General features: G+C 40.1%; 1 long non-coding RNA gene across 1 annotated transcript in view; it reads right to left on the bottom strand.

The window, feature by feature from the left end:
* Nucleotides 1-13,565: 13,565 nt before the first annotated feature.
* LOC139179024 (uncharacterized) overlaps nt 13,566-15,505 on the bottom strand; it is a 99,356-nt gene continuing 97,416 nt past the window's right edge. Inside the window, exon 3 of the long non-coding RNA XR_011563461.1 lies at nt 13,566-14,181. This is a non-coding gene — a long non-coding RNA (uncharacterized lncRNA). The remainder of the gene's footprint in view (nt 14,182-15,505) is intronic.

Genomic DNA, 15,505 nt, shown 5'->3' with positions numbered 1-15,505 from the left:
GGTCAAACAGCAAGTTGTTTTCCACAAGTCCGCCAGAACCTTCTAAAGCAATCTACGTGTCATTTTCTAGGGTAACCATCTTGGCCTATTAAATTCACATTTACATCCATGGAAAGTTTTCCATTCCCATCCTATATTGCTAAATTAGAGTTACATTGATCTTACATAGATCACTTTTATGGTATAGACATTTAACTTAGAGTATAAATATCTTGTCCTTGTAATGTGCTTTGCGTGCAGTGATATAGAGGGAGTTAAATGGAACTGGGAAAGCCTGCAGCATAATTCCGAGCAGGCAGTGGTGCCCGCTATATTTGGTGCTGATATGATTTAGGCTGATACCAAATCTAACACCCTGCATTAAATCAACCACTTCTATTAACCTAAAAGGTATTATCTCATCCACTGAAAAGCAAATATGCTCACACATTTGGTTGTAAGGTTATTATTGAGGCCAAGCAACGTTACAGAGAGGAAGCCCCATAACCTGTACCCCCCAATTCTTCCTCAGTCTGCAAATTTGGGGTCAATTCAATGCAACAAATACTTATTGAAGAGCTTAGCCCTGGAAATTCTAGTTGTATTAACAGAATTGTATAATGATACTATAACCCATTAACTGTTATAATTAGAAGTATGAGGAGCAGTGGAAATGAAGATGAAAGGGCACAGAGGGAGTTGTCATATCATACCCAACCACCAAATGCTGGCTAGCTCCAAAGCTGAGCAGTCTTAATCAGGTAGAGCAGCAACCTACTATTTAGGGAAAAGTTAGAGCATTTCACATACATTGTCTCATTTAATATCTGCCTAATGTAGTACGTAGATATTATTTTCATGCCTTTAGATGGCTAAATGAACACTCAGAAGGTGAAGTAACTAGCAAAAGGTCATAGAGATAATACACCACTGAACTGAAATTAAAATTCACACAGGCTGACTCAAAAACAAAGCCTTAAACTCTCTGTGCTATTGAACTTTTGTAACACTTCAGTTTACCCTTTTTACTCTGGTGGAGACTATTTTAGTCATCTCATTTTCCCATTTTGTTGCCTCTTTGGCCCTGTGACAGTCAGGAGGAGGAGTTATTAGTCTGTTTTTCCAAGTGAATAGACAAATGTTTAGAGAAGTGCAGAGGTTTGCCTAAATCAGAAAGTTAGGAAAGACAGGAGCTAGTGTGTCAATCCAGTTCTAACTCCAAAGATTGTGCTTGCTTTAGGGAAAAGACAGCCACTATTACATTTGTGTAATAATCAAAGTTTGTGTTTGCTCTTTCTCATTCTTTGTGGGTCTGATCCCAAGTATTGTTCAGTGGTTCCACAATTGGAGCTTTCATTAAGGAACATAATCCAGTAATTCTTTTAAAATACTGTGTGTGTGTCAGTAAAGTCAATAAAGACTTTTACAAGTCTTTATTGAATTTTTTGCAATATTGTTTCTGTTTTATGTTTCGGTTTTTTGGCTGTGAGAATCTTAGCTCCCTAACCAGGGATCAAACTCACACCTCCTGTATTGGAAGGCAAAGTCCCAACCACCAGACTGCCAGGGAAGTCCAATTATTGGACTCAATAACAATTTCATTCTGTACTGTTATAGTTAATGAGTATCATTATATCAAAAGTATTGCTTTAAACAGGAATGTATAGCTGCTGGGGAGGTTTCAGCCATTCAGTGTTATTTGGAACTGGAGTTTCTTTTTGTTCTGCCTCAAAAAAGTATGGAAACACCCGGCCTAATTCTCATGATTGACTATGGTAATCTCCGATAAATAGGTATCCCATTTGCAGACTAAGTCCTCTCCAGCCTCTAACACCTCAACTTTGGTTGCTGATAGATTCTTGTCTTTTATTGGGTTTGCATCACATGCCTTACCCCTCAGGTGCAACCTCCCTACAAACCCCCCTCCCCTGCACCCCCCTGTGCCCTGTCCCCCTCCCCCCCCACACACACCTTTGCCTAAATTAGTGTGTTTTGACTTCCTGCCAATTATCCAGTTCTTCTCGTCTATACCTTTGACCTTTCTTGCTCTGAAATCTTCTACACTAGTGCCGGTGAGTGAAGTGCTGACAAGCAGCTGAACTTTGCTCCCTGCTGCATTGCTTCTCTATGCTGTGTAACCAATTACTGCAAATTTATCAACTTAAAACAACACACATATTTTAGCTCAGGCTTTTGGTAGGTCAGAAGTCTAAGCTTCAGATGCTTCAGGGTCTTACCAGGCTGCAATTTTGGTATTGGCCAGATCTGTGTTCTCATCAGAGGCTCAACTGGGGCAAGGTCCACTCCTAGGCAGTATCAGTGTGTTGGCAGAATTCATTTCCTTACAGTAGGGTTGAGATCACAGGGGGTTTTTTTGTCTTTTTTTTTTTAAACTTGGTTGTCTTGGCTGGGGGCAACTTTAAGCTCTTAAAGGTCATCTTCAGTTCTTTGCTGTGACCCTCCTGGTATGCCCTCTTTCAACATGAAAACTGACTTCAAAGCCAGTTGGTAGGAGTCTGTTGCTCCGGTTTGTTTAGACAGAATCTTATATAAGGTAATGGAATTGTGGGAATGATGTGCCTGTCACTTTGGCCAAATTCTGTTGGTTAGAAGCAAGGCACAGGTTTTGCCAGGATTCAGGGAGAGAGGATTATTCAAGGGCATGACTCATTGGTGAGTCAGTTACAGTGTGTTGACCACATCTGGGAACAATTTTATTTAACCTGAAGGCCACTTATGTGGATTTCTGGGAGCTGTTTCTCTGACATCTTGTTTTCCTATCTTTGCCCATTTGATGACCGGACAGGTCATTGGATGGGGCAGAGACCTCTAAGCAGAGCTAAGCATCCATAAATTAATCAGAAATATGATACTTGTAAAATGAAATTTTCACACGTGACTTTTATGTGATAATTGAAATGTAGTTAGAACAACCTCTAATGAAAATTCTTGAAAGTCCATCTGTCTAGGCCTGGTTACATGAAATAATTTTTCAGTGCATAGGTAAGAGTTTCAAGTGGTGATTCTACCTCCTTTGAGACCAGCAACTTAACTGGCCCCTGAAATCATGTGAAATTCTGAAACCAAACAACACTTGACTTGCCATGATTTGCCACAATTAAGTGATTTCTCATTATTCAAGTCATTTTAGGGACCTTTCAAATATTTGTCTGTTGCACAAAACCATAGTTCTAGGGCAATACTTAATAAAATGTTACATTAGATGGCCCTCATGATTTCCTTATTTTGAAGATGAAATATTTTATAGCAGATCAGTTTCTTCCAGTCCTCTGCAGAGGTGTTTAATAAAGGCTTTCACAGGGCATTACATTCTTACTCTGACTAGGATGTTCCTGAGTCTCCATAGGGCCGTGCCTGTCAGAAACTACTGTATTTCTTATCACCAGCGGCTCACCTCTGTTTTCAGTGTTGGTGATCATACCCCTTTGGTCTTCTGAACGTCAGCCTCTCTGTTTATCCCATTAGCTTGTGTTACTCCACTTGTACATTCAGCTCCTGGGACCTTCCCTCCCCCCAACCCCATCTCCATGCTCTTGTTCTACACAGCACTTGGAGTTACGATGGATTTGGGCAAGCAAGCCATGAATGACATTTTATATTGTTGTAATTTATAAGCTTATTAACATGCCTTGATCCCACAATAACTCTCGAGGGGGTGTATTTCCAAACTTTGAATGTGACGGGCTTTATTGAGAATGGAGGGAGGGAGATCGTGTAGTTTACTGTTGGTTCCTGTGCTTCTTTTTGGAGCAGCCGAGAGGCTGAGAACTGACCATGCTATTATTTAACTATCCATTGGTAGTAACGGATCCTTCATATTAACCTGCCACAGGTTGAGGGATGTCCAGTTGAACAAACAACATCTCAGTCCCATCTACTGACACTGAAATTCATGTCCACTTAACTTAGCTAGGTGGGTGACCAGTGCAATTGGTTTTTTATTTTCACATGATACGAATGGTAAGAGAAATGACCCTTTTTATTATTTCAAGGAATAAAAAATGTGTCAATACCGATCTTTCACTCTGCCAAAGTAGCAAATTGAAGGCTGGAAATACAGTGAAAACTGATGAAAGATGGAGGTAGACATCAAATGGCAAAAATACAGATCCGTCGAAGCAAGATTGGAAGAGAGGAAGCTAGGCAAATTCAACTTGCCCAGACCTGTCATAAGCACATTTTCCTGCTAGATACGATAGAATGTGATTCACACAGAGTGAATGAATGATTGTCTTCAAACCTGGGGACTCTCTCTGTCTCTGTGTCTTTCTCTCAGAGTCATTTACATAATAAGGTTTTAATCAACTGAAGAACATATCCACTGTCAGACTGAAGATACAAATTCACTAAAACCTGAGAATCTATGAATTCTGTACTTCAGCAATATTCACGTTCAAGCATCATGTGCTTAGTTTTGACGAATGTTTTGTTGGCAGATTCTGCTTGGTGTGGAAACATCAATAGGAAACTGTCCTGGTTCCTAGAGTATTTAATTCAGCTTAACCCAAAGGGACTATAATGGCCAAAAACTTAGGTTCCAAGGCAGTCTCTAAATTCAGTTTGTAAATAAAAACTCAAACAGCATATGATGTCCACATTAGATAAAGTGAACTGCCTAAATTCTGCAGCTTCATTAGTGAGTACTACTTTATCCATAAATGGAGAAGGCAATGGCACCCCACTCCAGTACCCTTGCCTGGAAAATCCCATGGACGGAGGAGCCTGGTGGGCTGCAGTCCATGGGGTCGCTAGAGGTGGACACGACTGAGCGACTTCACTTTCACTTTTCACTTTCATGCATTGGAGAAGGAAATGGCAACCCACTCCAGTGTTCTTGCCTGGAGAATCCCAGGGACGGGGGAGCCTGGTGGGCTGCTGTCTATGGGGTCACACAGAGTCGGACACGACTGAAGTGACTTAGCAGCAGTAGCAGCAGCGCTCTTATCTGACATCATTCTTTCCTGTTTCCCCTCTTTCTTCCTTTCACAATCTCCTCTTCATTTATTTATCCATTCACGGTGGCATTTCCTTGGGTTTAGCCAGTCTCACTTTTCAATTCTGTGCCTTCCCGCAGAAACCTTTCCAGTGCTCACTGCATCTAATGCTACCTGGATTCTGATGACTGCGAATCAGTATCTCCACTCTTGACTTTCCTTAGCTCTCTTCTCTTCTCTCCCCGCCCCCCACATTAACTCCCTGCTATTTATTACTATCAGGATATCCTACAAGAAAAATCCAACATATGTAGAACCAAAATTGTTTTCTTTCTCCCTTGACCTGCTCTGATGTTGTGTATATACCAAAAATCTGGACATAATTACAAACTTCTCCCTTTCTGCCAATCCCTAATCTCTCATATTCATCTAGTTACTCGATATTATAGGTTCTCCTTACTTAACATCTCTCAATCAGTCAACACGTCTCCAATCCCAGTGCTAATGCCCTATTTCAGGTCTTCATCAGCTCTCTCCTGTGGACTGTTTTAAGGATTTCCTTACTGATCTTTCTCTCTCTGATTTCTCCATGTCTGTCTTCTATATTGTTGGTAGTTTTTATTTTTAATGAAAATAATATTACTCCCATGCTTCAAATCTTCTGGTTTGCAACCAGAAAAAGTTCTATTCCTTGGCAAGCAAGGTGGCAGTAGTTGAGCCCTGACCTGTACGGGAGGTTCTATAACACCAGCAAGTAAGTGGTTAGACAATACAGACAACTCTAAATTACCTCCAGGTAATATTACACACTTGCAGAGCATCTTAGTAAAGCCTTTGATTTTGTATCAGCGAACTCTGAATCACATATGAAATATACATCCTCCCTTTTATCTTCCTTGCTTGCTGAAAATGATGGGAAAAAAAAGGCTTATCCTATGGGAGGAGCTGCGTTTGCTTGATAAGTTTCTGACATAGACTTTCTCTGGTTCTTACTAAGAAAAACATGAAATGCAGTTGTTTGTGCTGAAACATTCATGTATTGAACATTCAACATGCTATGCTATGCTATGCTAAGTCACTTCAGTCGTGTCCGACTCTGTGTGACCCCATAGACGGTAGCCTACCAGGCTCCCTGGGATTCTCCAGGCAAGAACACTGGAGTGGGTTGCCATTTCCTTCTCCAATGCATGAAAGTGAAAAGTGAAAGTGAAGTCTCTCAGTCATGTCGGACTCTTAGCAACCCCATGGACTGTAGCCTACCAGGTCCTACATCCATGGGATTTTCCAGGCATGAGTACTGGAGTGGGGTGCCATTGCCTTCTCCAGAACATTCAACATAGCAATGATAAAATATGTATTTTAGATGTAGTTCCTTCTTTTAGAAATGTATTACCTTGAACTTCACTATGAAGAACATTTTAGGACTCATCAGCCATGTATGTGTGTGCTCTGTTATCTGTATGACGATTGCATCTTTTCAATAAACATGCTCCACCATTGATTATGTGTTATTTATTCCTTCGTTTGTTGTTTATGTATTAAGAGCTATCATATGGCAGCAACTATCCTGGGTCCACAGATGGAACTGAGCCAAACCAGAAATAAAGTCTTTGCCTTCATGGATCTGACAGTCTAGTGAGAGAGAGATACAATCAAATATCTCATGAACAAATGTAAAACCATGCTTCTGTTGGAAGAAATAAAGGGCTCAAAGAAAAGTATATGAGAAGAGTTCCACCTGGTCAGGAAGATCAAGATGACATCTACAAATAAGTGAAATTTGAACTGAAGAGAATTAACTAGGTGGTGATAAAGCTGAATCTCCAGTACTTTGGCCACCTCATGCGAAGAGTTGACTCATTGGAAAAGACTCTGATGCTGGGAGGGATTGGGGGCAAGAGGAGAAGGGGACGACAGAGGATGAGATGGCTGGATGGCATCACCGACTCGATGGATGTGAGTTTGGGTGAACTCCAGGAGATGGTGATGGACAGGGAGGCTTGGTGTGCTGCAATTCATGGAGTTGCAAAGAGTCAGACATGACTGAGCGACTGAACTGAACTGAGAGAGGGAAAAGTGTTTTAGTTATAAGGAACAGAATTTATTGTTTCAAAAGTTGTTTCTGATATAACATGGAAGCAACATTTGTGTTTGTTAGGCCTAAATTTTTTGTTTTTAAAATTAAGATATATCAGCACATATAGTTACAATTTTTTTTTCTTGTGGGGAAAACTCTTAAGGTGATCTACTCTCTTAATAGCTTTCAAATATGCAATATAGTATTGATAACTCTAGTCACCATACTGTATATTACATCCCCTGAAAATTAGTCCTACATTTAAATCTCAATGTTTATTCCACCTGAGTGGACTTGGTTTAAATTTGTACCCAGAGATAAAACGTACCCCTGTGGCTTTTTGTAAAGATAATAATGAAATTAATGTGACTAGTTTTAAAACATTCTTTAGTTAAAAAAAATTTTTTTTTTACTAAAAATTGTTTTATTTCTTTGCCTTTTTTTGTCTTCTTTCCTGCTTTATTTCTATCAACTGTACTAAATGTAAGCTTCTACTTTTAGCCATTAGGAAAAAGGAGTTAAGAAATTAAGAAGTGTACCATCCTGCCATAGGAATTGAAGAACGATTTTGAAGACAAGCCTTTCGATTTTTCAGCATCTGATTTTCTCTATTCATTTATGGTCTTCTTTTTCTTTTCTGCAGTACTTGATTATATTAAACCCAGTTACCTTCCCCAAACCTGAATTATCTTGTTTATTATTGTTGTTGTCCTTTAAAAATCAAGGTTGTGGTACACTGGGTGTATTAAAGATTCTAATTCTTCAATCTTCTCCATTGAGATGCATTTGGTCGTATGACTTCGCAGCTTTTCTTACTAATGCGGTAGAGTCTGCTGCCCTGTCCTTTTGGATCTGAGTAGAACTTGGAACTTGCTTCCATTAATGAGCTGTCAGCAGAGATAGCACAAGCAGAGGCTGGAAGAAGCCTTTGTGTGCTTCTGGCTTGCCTTGGCTCTCCTGAAATTGTCTTGAGAACGTGCCCCGGCGAGCCTCCTGGAAGATGAGACAGACAGGTGGAGGGAAGCCAGATCATCTCGGTTGTCATGGCTGATGCCATCCTCATCAGCAAGAGCTGGGTGAGCCCAGGCCAGAACAGTCCAGCCAAACCCAGCAGAGCCACCAGAGTCACTGACCTGGGGACTTACAAACAAAACAGATGCAGATTGCTTTAAGCCACTGAGTTTGGGGTGGTTTGTCATGCCATGTTACTGTGGCAGTAGAAAACTGATACACGAAGAAACTCTCATTTGTAACTTTATTATTTCTTCATAGATTTCTTCAGTGACCCATATTTGATTTTCTAATGGAACCCAATAAGAAAATTATAAAATAGATATTTGGCTATAAATAACCTACTCCAGTATTCTTGCCTGGAGATTCCTATGGACAGAGGAGGCTGGCAGGCTACAGTTCATAGGGTCATACAGAGTTGAACATGACTGAAGCGACTTAGCAAGAAAGCACAACCTTTCAGGAAGATTTGTATTCTGTGAAGTGGGGTATACCTTTAGTTAGATACTGGAATATAGGGGGGGAAAAACTCCTTTTTTTCTATAAATATAATATGTAGTCAGTTTGTCCAAATAACATTTATTTTCTTTATCTATGAAGAAATTCAGATCACCACACGACTATGATCTAGAAACCAAAGTGTGTATGAAGATCATGGCCATTCATTTTATTATGAGAGATGCATAAAGCTATGCTGGTTTGGAGTTTTACTGTATATAAACTCATGTTAATTTTATTAGTTGCAAAGAAACTTTCTTACATCCCTGCTCCTTAGAAATGTGCGTGCCTTCTTAGGCGTGGAAATGTGACTACACTGCCAAGTTTCACTGCTGATTCTGGATAACCACTTAATTCCACATCCCTGAAAGGAAGTGATTTGAAAAGTAAACAAAGGGGAAGGCCTTGAGTTATGTAAGTTAGGGTGTTGTATATAATTGCACAGGTACACACTAAGGATTATGTATATTTTTAGCTAGTTTATATTCAAGGAAGTTGTGAGGTTATTAAAAGAAATTTAGGTTGGATTTGGACTGTTTTTTCCCAGCTACTCTTGCCTTCTTCCTGCCAAGAGTTCAGAAGATGGGAAAACTATCTAACCAGTGAAGCTGTCCAGTTTTGGGGAAAAGGATACAAATGAAAAGATTGTGAAAGAAGGCCATAGGGCCCATGAGAGGTCCTGGCCTGCTCTGGGGAATGCTTTACTTATTATGTTGCTTTTTAAATTGAAGTATAATTGCTTGACAATGTTGTGTTAGTTTCTGCTGTACAACAACATGAATCAGTTGTGGAAATCAATATACGTAAGAAAAAACAACCCAGTCAAAAACTGGGCAGAAGACCTAAATAGACATCGCTCCAAAGAAGACATACAGATGGCCAAGAGACACATGAAAAGATGCTCAGTATCACTAGTTATTAGAGAAATGTAGATTGAAACTTCAATGAGGTGTCACCTCATACGGCCAGTCAGAATGGCCATCATCAAGAAGCTACCAACAATGAATGCTGGAGAGGGTGTGGAGAAAAAGGAACCCTCCTATACTGTTAATAGGAATATAAATAGATACAATCACTGTGGAGAAGAGTATGGAGGTTCCATGACCCAGCAATCCCACTACAGGGCATATATGCTGAGAAAACTCTAACTCCAAAAGACACATGGACCTCAGTGTTCATAGAAGCACTATTTATAAGATCCAGGACACCTATTAATAGATGTCTTTCAACAGATGAATAAAGAAAGGAATGTGGTACATATATATGATGGAATATTACTCAGCCATAAAAAGGACTGCTTTAACATAGCTCATACTGTGTGGGTCGTGAGAGTTGACTACATAAAGTCAGCTGTCATGTTTGACGTGTTTTTCAGAAGTTTCATTCCTTTAGTTAGCATGGCACCCCACTCCAGTACTCTTGCCTGGAAAATCCCATGGATGGAGGAGCCTGGTAGGCTGCAGTCCATGTGGTCGCTAAGAGTCGGACACGACTGAGAGACTTTGCTTTGACTTTTCACTTTCATGCATTGGAGAAGGAACTGGCAACCCACTTCAGTATTCTTGCCTGGAGAATCCCAGGGACGGGGAAGCCTGGTGGGCTGCTGTCTATGGGGTCGCACAGAGTCAGACACAACTGAAGCGACCTAGCAGCAGCAGCAGCAGCAGCATCTCTATGGATGTGATTTCCATTAGTTGTAGATTTATATTCATCTTTAGATAATGTTGAAATGATTATTTTATTGGCTATCCATAAAATGGAATATTATGCAACACTGAAAATGATACATTTAAAGAAAATGTTAATGGCTTCAAAAAAGCTCTATATGTAGATGAAAAAGGCCAATTTTAAAACTGGGCACGCAATATAGTCATAATTATGTGCATGTGTATTTATCTATTTATAATATGAAAAATGCCAGAAGGAAATATACCAGAATGATTATCTCTATGTGATGGATTTATGATTATTTTTAATCTCCTTCATACTTTTTTTTATTTTTCAATTAAAAATGATTATATGACATTTATGATTAGAGAAATTAATGTATTAATTAAAATATGCTGGTTTAGGAGCACTTTGAAAGACAAGGGATGTGTCTTTTCCCCCCCCAAATTCGAGTACTATGGCACCTAGTCCCTTGAGAGTCCCTTGAACAAGGAGATCCAACCAGTCCATCCTAAAGGAAATCAGTCCTGAATATTCATTGGAATGACTGATGCTGAAGCTGAAGCTCCAATACTTTGGCCACCTGATGTGAAAAGACCCTGACTGTGGGAACGATTGAAGGCAGGAGGAAAAGGGGACGACAGAGGATGAGATGGTTGGATGGCATCACTGACTCGATGGACATGAGTTTGAGCAAGCTCCAGGAGTTGGTGATGGACGGGAAAGCCTGGCGTGCTGCAGTCCATGGGGTCACAAAGAGTTGGACACGACTGAGCGACCGAACTGAACTGAACTAGCACCTAGTGCTTGGAATGTTGTAGGGGAAACAAGAAAAAAGACCTTAGACAATGGTCCAATAGGCAGAATAGGGCCTTGGTTAATAAGGCAGAACACCAAGGCTATTTTAAGGTACAGTTATAAGAAGGCGGAGATTCTGTTTCTCTAACATTAATGCATATATGTGGAATCTAGAAAAATGGTACAGATGAACCTAGTTCCAGGGCGGGAATAGAGACACAGACGTAGAGAACAGAGGTTTAGACACAGGTGGGGGAAGGAGAGCATGGGATGAATTGAGAGATTAGGTTTGATATAAATACACTACCCTGTGTAAAATACATAGCTAGTGGGAAGCTGCTATATAGCATAGGGAGCTCAGCACAGTGCTCAGTGATGACCTAAGTGGGTGGGACGGGAGAGGGAGGGAGGTCCAAGAGGGAGGGGATATATATACACATATACCTGATTCACTTTGTTATATAGCAGAAACTAACACAACCTTGTGAAGCAATTATATTAAAAAAAAAAATCATTGCAGGAGTGCTCAGTTGTGTCTGACTCTTTGTGGCCAACGGACTGTAGCCCACCAGGCTCCTCTGTCCATGGGATTTTTCCAGGCAAGAAAACTGGAGTGGGTTGCCATTTCCTTCTCTAGGGGATCTTCCCAACCCAGAGATCAAACCCATGTCTCTTGTATCTCCTGCATTGGTAGGAAGATTCTTTGCTACTAGCGCCACCTAGGAAGCAGGAATTAAAAAAAAAAATAGTTACTGTCATCCTTACAGTAGAATACTAAAAGAGTTGTGAGATCTAGGAACCATTTTTTTTTTTCAATCAGTTGATAACCTTTGGATTGTTTCTTAATTGCTTTGTGTCCTTTTTTTCCTGTTGTTATAGAAGTGTAATTATTTCTGAATGCAGTGTTTCCCTGGAGTAACACTATGTGATGGGAGAGAGATACTGTAAATGACAAAGAAAATAAAGGGAGCAGTTTCACATTGATGAAAACTTCATTCCTTTCCTCCAGGAAGCCTTTCTTGATTACTGTAACTACTGTTCTGCTTAACTGCCTTCACTGTGGCTTTGCTTAGTTGCTCAGTTGTGTCTGACTCTTGGTGACCCTATGAACCATAGCCCACCAGGCTCCTCTGTCCATAGGATTCTCCAGACAAGAATACTGGAGTGGGTTGCCATGCCCTCCTCCAGGGGATCTTCCCAACCCGGGAATCGACAGGTCTCCTGCATTGCAGGCGGATTCTTTACCGTCTGAGCCACGAGGGAAGCCCAACTACCTTCATTACCTACTGTCATTTAGCCAAAGCTATGCCAGATGCTTACACTTACTCATTTTGGTAGTGCTCCCTGGGCAGGAATCACTGCATAGAACTTTTCATTTCTACTGTGAAGTGAAAGCCCTGTGGTGGAGGAAAATTCATGCAATTGCTGACTATGTGCTGGGCCCTGTCTTAAGCCCTCTTCTTATTCATCCTCTTGACAGCCATCAAACCCAGATGGTCCTTCTTATTCCCAATTTACCGACGAGAAAACTGGGAGAGAAGTCAAGGCCCTTGCCAAAGTCACATGACTCATGAAGAGTAGAGCTTTGCTGCTCTAATTACCCTTGCCTGCTCTTCTATAATATTAATATTAAAGTGCCTAGTCAGTGTTCGTTGATCACTCAAAAAGAAGCCCCTGATGTTTTTGTGATTCCAGAACCATCACAGACTGAAAATGAAGAAGAGTCATTATATCTGATGAGTTTGATAGAAAAGTTTGAAAAATTGATCTCACTTTAAATGATAAATCACAAGCAAATGAATAATTATTGTTTTCCTGATTCAGGGGCACGTGAGTTGTTGCACCTTGGGGATGAGTGTATTTCTGTGCTATTGGGGGAAGAAAACATGCCTGTGCATTTTCTTCACTCTGATTATGTTCTGATTCTTATTTTGCATATACGGCACTTTCTCAACTCATATTACAAAAAAAAAACAGAAACAGTGCAGACAACATCTGTACCTGTTTAAATAAGGAGGTGAGTTGATGGGATAAGAAGATTTGGAAATGGTATGTGTAGTGCAGAGAGTCTACCCCGTCTGGGCAGTTCCTGGGCAGAGCAGTTAGTCTGTGCAGACAGCAGGCCCGGTGGGTCAGATAATTCTGGAGAACAGAACATCATCCAGGAAGGCGGGCCTCAGCTCTTTCTTTCAGCCGTGCCCCAAATCACATGTCCACTCCTGGCCTAATCATGTTCCTTCTTTCTGCTTGAGTTTTCTTATCTGTCATTTGGGGAATTAAGAACCGGCCTTACCTTGGAAAGCCTTTTGAAACCATTCCCTGAAAGGTGTTGGTTGTCCCTGTTGTTATTAATATTACTGGATCACCATTACAGGCCAGCCCTGGGCTTGGGATGGAAAAAGTGAGCCGACCTTGCCTGACGTGATCGCAACCCTGTGAGCCAGTCAGCTTTCTTTTCCATCTGACCCTGATGGCCTCGTGCTACCTGATGAGGCTCAGGCTTTTGACAGCTGGCCCAGGGTCATCCAGTTCAGAGCAAAAATGGACCCTGTGGACCCAACACTTGGAGGGTTCTTTGAATGATTCGGCTGGGGTGGATCCAGGTTCTTTTCATGCCAGATGGAAACTCAGCCTGGGGAAACAGTACAGGCAGTGGTGCACTCTATTCTCTTACCCCCTAAACTCACATTTGGTCTGAGCTGCTGCACTTATATCCTTTATTACCTACCACTAACCATGAACATTTCCAAAGCCCATGGACTCTGCTTCATGGCTTTGAACTCATCACCTATGATGGAAACTTGAGATTTTATGTCTGCTTGGCTGAAATCTCCTCCTCTGGGAGAGAAGACAGTAATTGCCTTTTGGGTGATTTCACCTCCGCTAATTCTTTTCATATTCATAGAGGGGTTTTGATAAAACCTAAAGAAACCAACCTGCTTCCTGAGCTACATCGGCCTTCCAGGGGCAGACTTCAGTGGCAGCAGCCTGTTTATAATCTCCTGGGCCCGTTTCTGTTTTCATTTTCCTGAAGATTGAAGTGGATGCAGTGCAGAAAACAATAGCAGGATAATACCGTAATCCTCTTGGTTCTCACACATGTTATTCACTAGCCTGCATTCAGAGATGTATGTAAGAATCTTCCGTCCTTATACCCGTGGGTAAACAAAGGAGCCCACGGTCTGTTGCCTATCCCTGGGGAATTAAAAACAAATGTATATACCATAATATTCCCAGAGATTAAGTTATTTGAAAGGCATTTTATTTTATAATCATGCAAATACATCTGTTCTTGTTTTTCAGGCTGGTAACCAGATCTCAAACGGCCAGTAAATAATCTCTCGTTTTTCTTTCCTTCTTTCTTCTCCTCTACTCTGTCTGCCCTGCCCTTTGCTCTTTGATGTGTGCGAGGGGATAGGAGGGTAATCAGGCACCGAGAAACCACAATTACGGAGGGTCGTTTTTCACTTATTATTTCTTCTGATGCTTTTACTTTTTGACTTTGCATGATTAAGGAAAGGGGAGGGAAGAAGGTTGGTGAGAAGGTCAGTCTATTGTGTTGCTTCTGGATTCTGTGTATTTACTCTTCCTAAGTCTGTGTACATTCTGCATCACTTGACATGCTGCACATTCTTCTATAAAATCTAGCTTGGAGCAGCAGTCTTTGGACACTGTGGAGGTACACTGAGTAATTCTAGGATTTGAATAGTTAAAAAAAAAAACTGAGAGTTTTTTTTTAAACAACCTGATGTCTTGGAGAAGATACTTTCCTTGATTAGCAGTGACTAATTCTATAGTTTTTCTTTTAAATGAACTACCATCATTATACATAATGTATGGAAGTATTGCTCTTTTACAGTAATAAAGTTCACATGGAATGTGTCCATTTCTGGTTTGCCGAATGGAAGCACCATTGCGAATGCTATGTGTTGCTTTTATAAATAACATAAATGGTAGAATCAAATGTCATAATGGGCTGCTAGAGATTATCTGATCTATTATTAGAATTCCAGTAAAATTAGGTCGAAAGGGTTTGATAGAAAGAGCTTTTAAGAATATATTATATTATAAAATATATAATAAAAATATATATTAAAATATTTGTCATGAGCATATATTGCAGCTAAAGACAGAATACTAGTAATTCATAAAAATGCATCTACCTATTTGCTGACTTGAAAATTAAAGATTAATGTATAGTTTAATTTTGAAGGATAATCAAGTGCTATTCTAAGACTTTAAGTTGATTACAGGCATCAGCATTTGAAAACATCAACTGAATCTACTTAAAAATACGTGATGCATGAAATCCAAACACTATGAAAATTTAAATATTTATAATCACAGATGGATATTAAAAAAACTTATAATGATTAAAATGTATTATTGACTTTTAAAAATTATTAATAATTATGAGTAATCAGAGATTTCTAGGCAAATTATCTCTCACAAGAAAGATAGTTATTGTGTTTTTGAACAAACTTCTTGTAATCATTTAGTAAATCATATGACCTGTTAC

Source organism: Bos indicus, chromosome 23 (genome assembly GCF_029378745.1).
Source record: "Bos indicus isolate NIAB-ARS_2022 breed Sahiwal x Tharparkar chromosome 23, NIAB-ARS_B.indTharparkar_mat_pri_1.0, whole genome shotgun sequence".
Taxonomy (NCBI): Eukaryota; Metazoa; Chordata; class Mammalia; order Artiodactyla; family Bovidae; genus Bos; species Bos indicus.
This window is presented reverse-complemented; position numbering and strand designations above follow the sequence as displayed.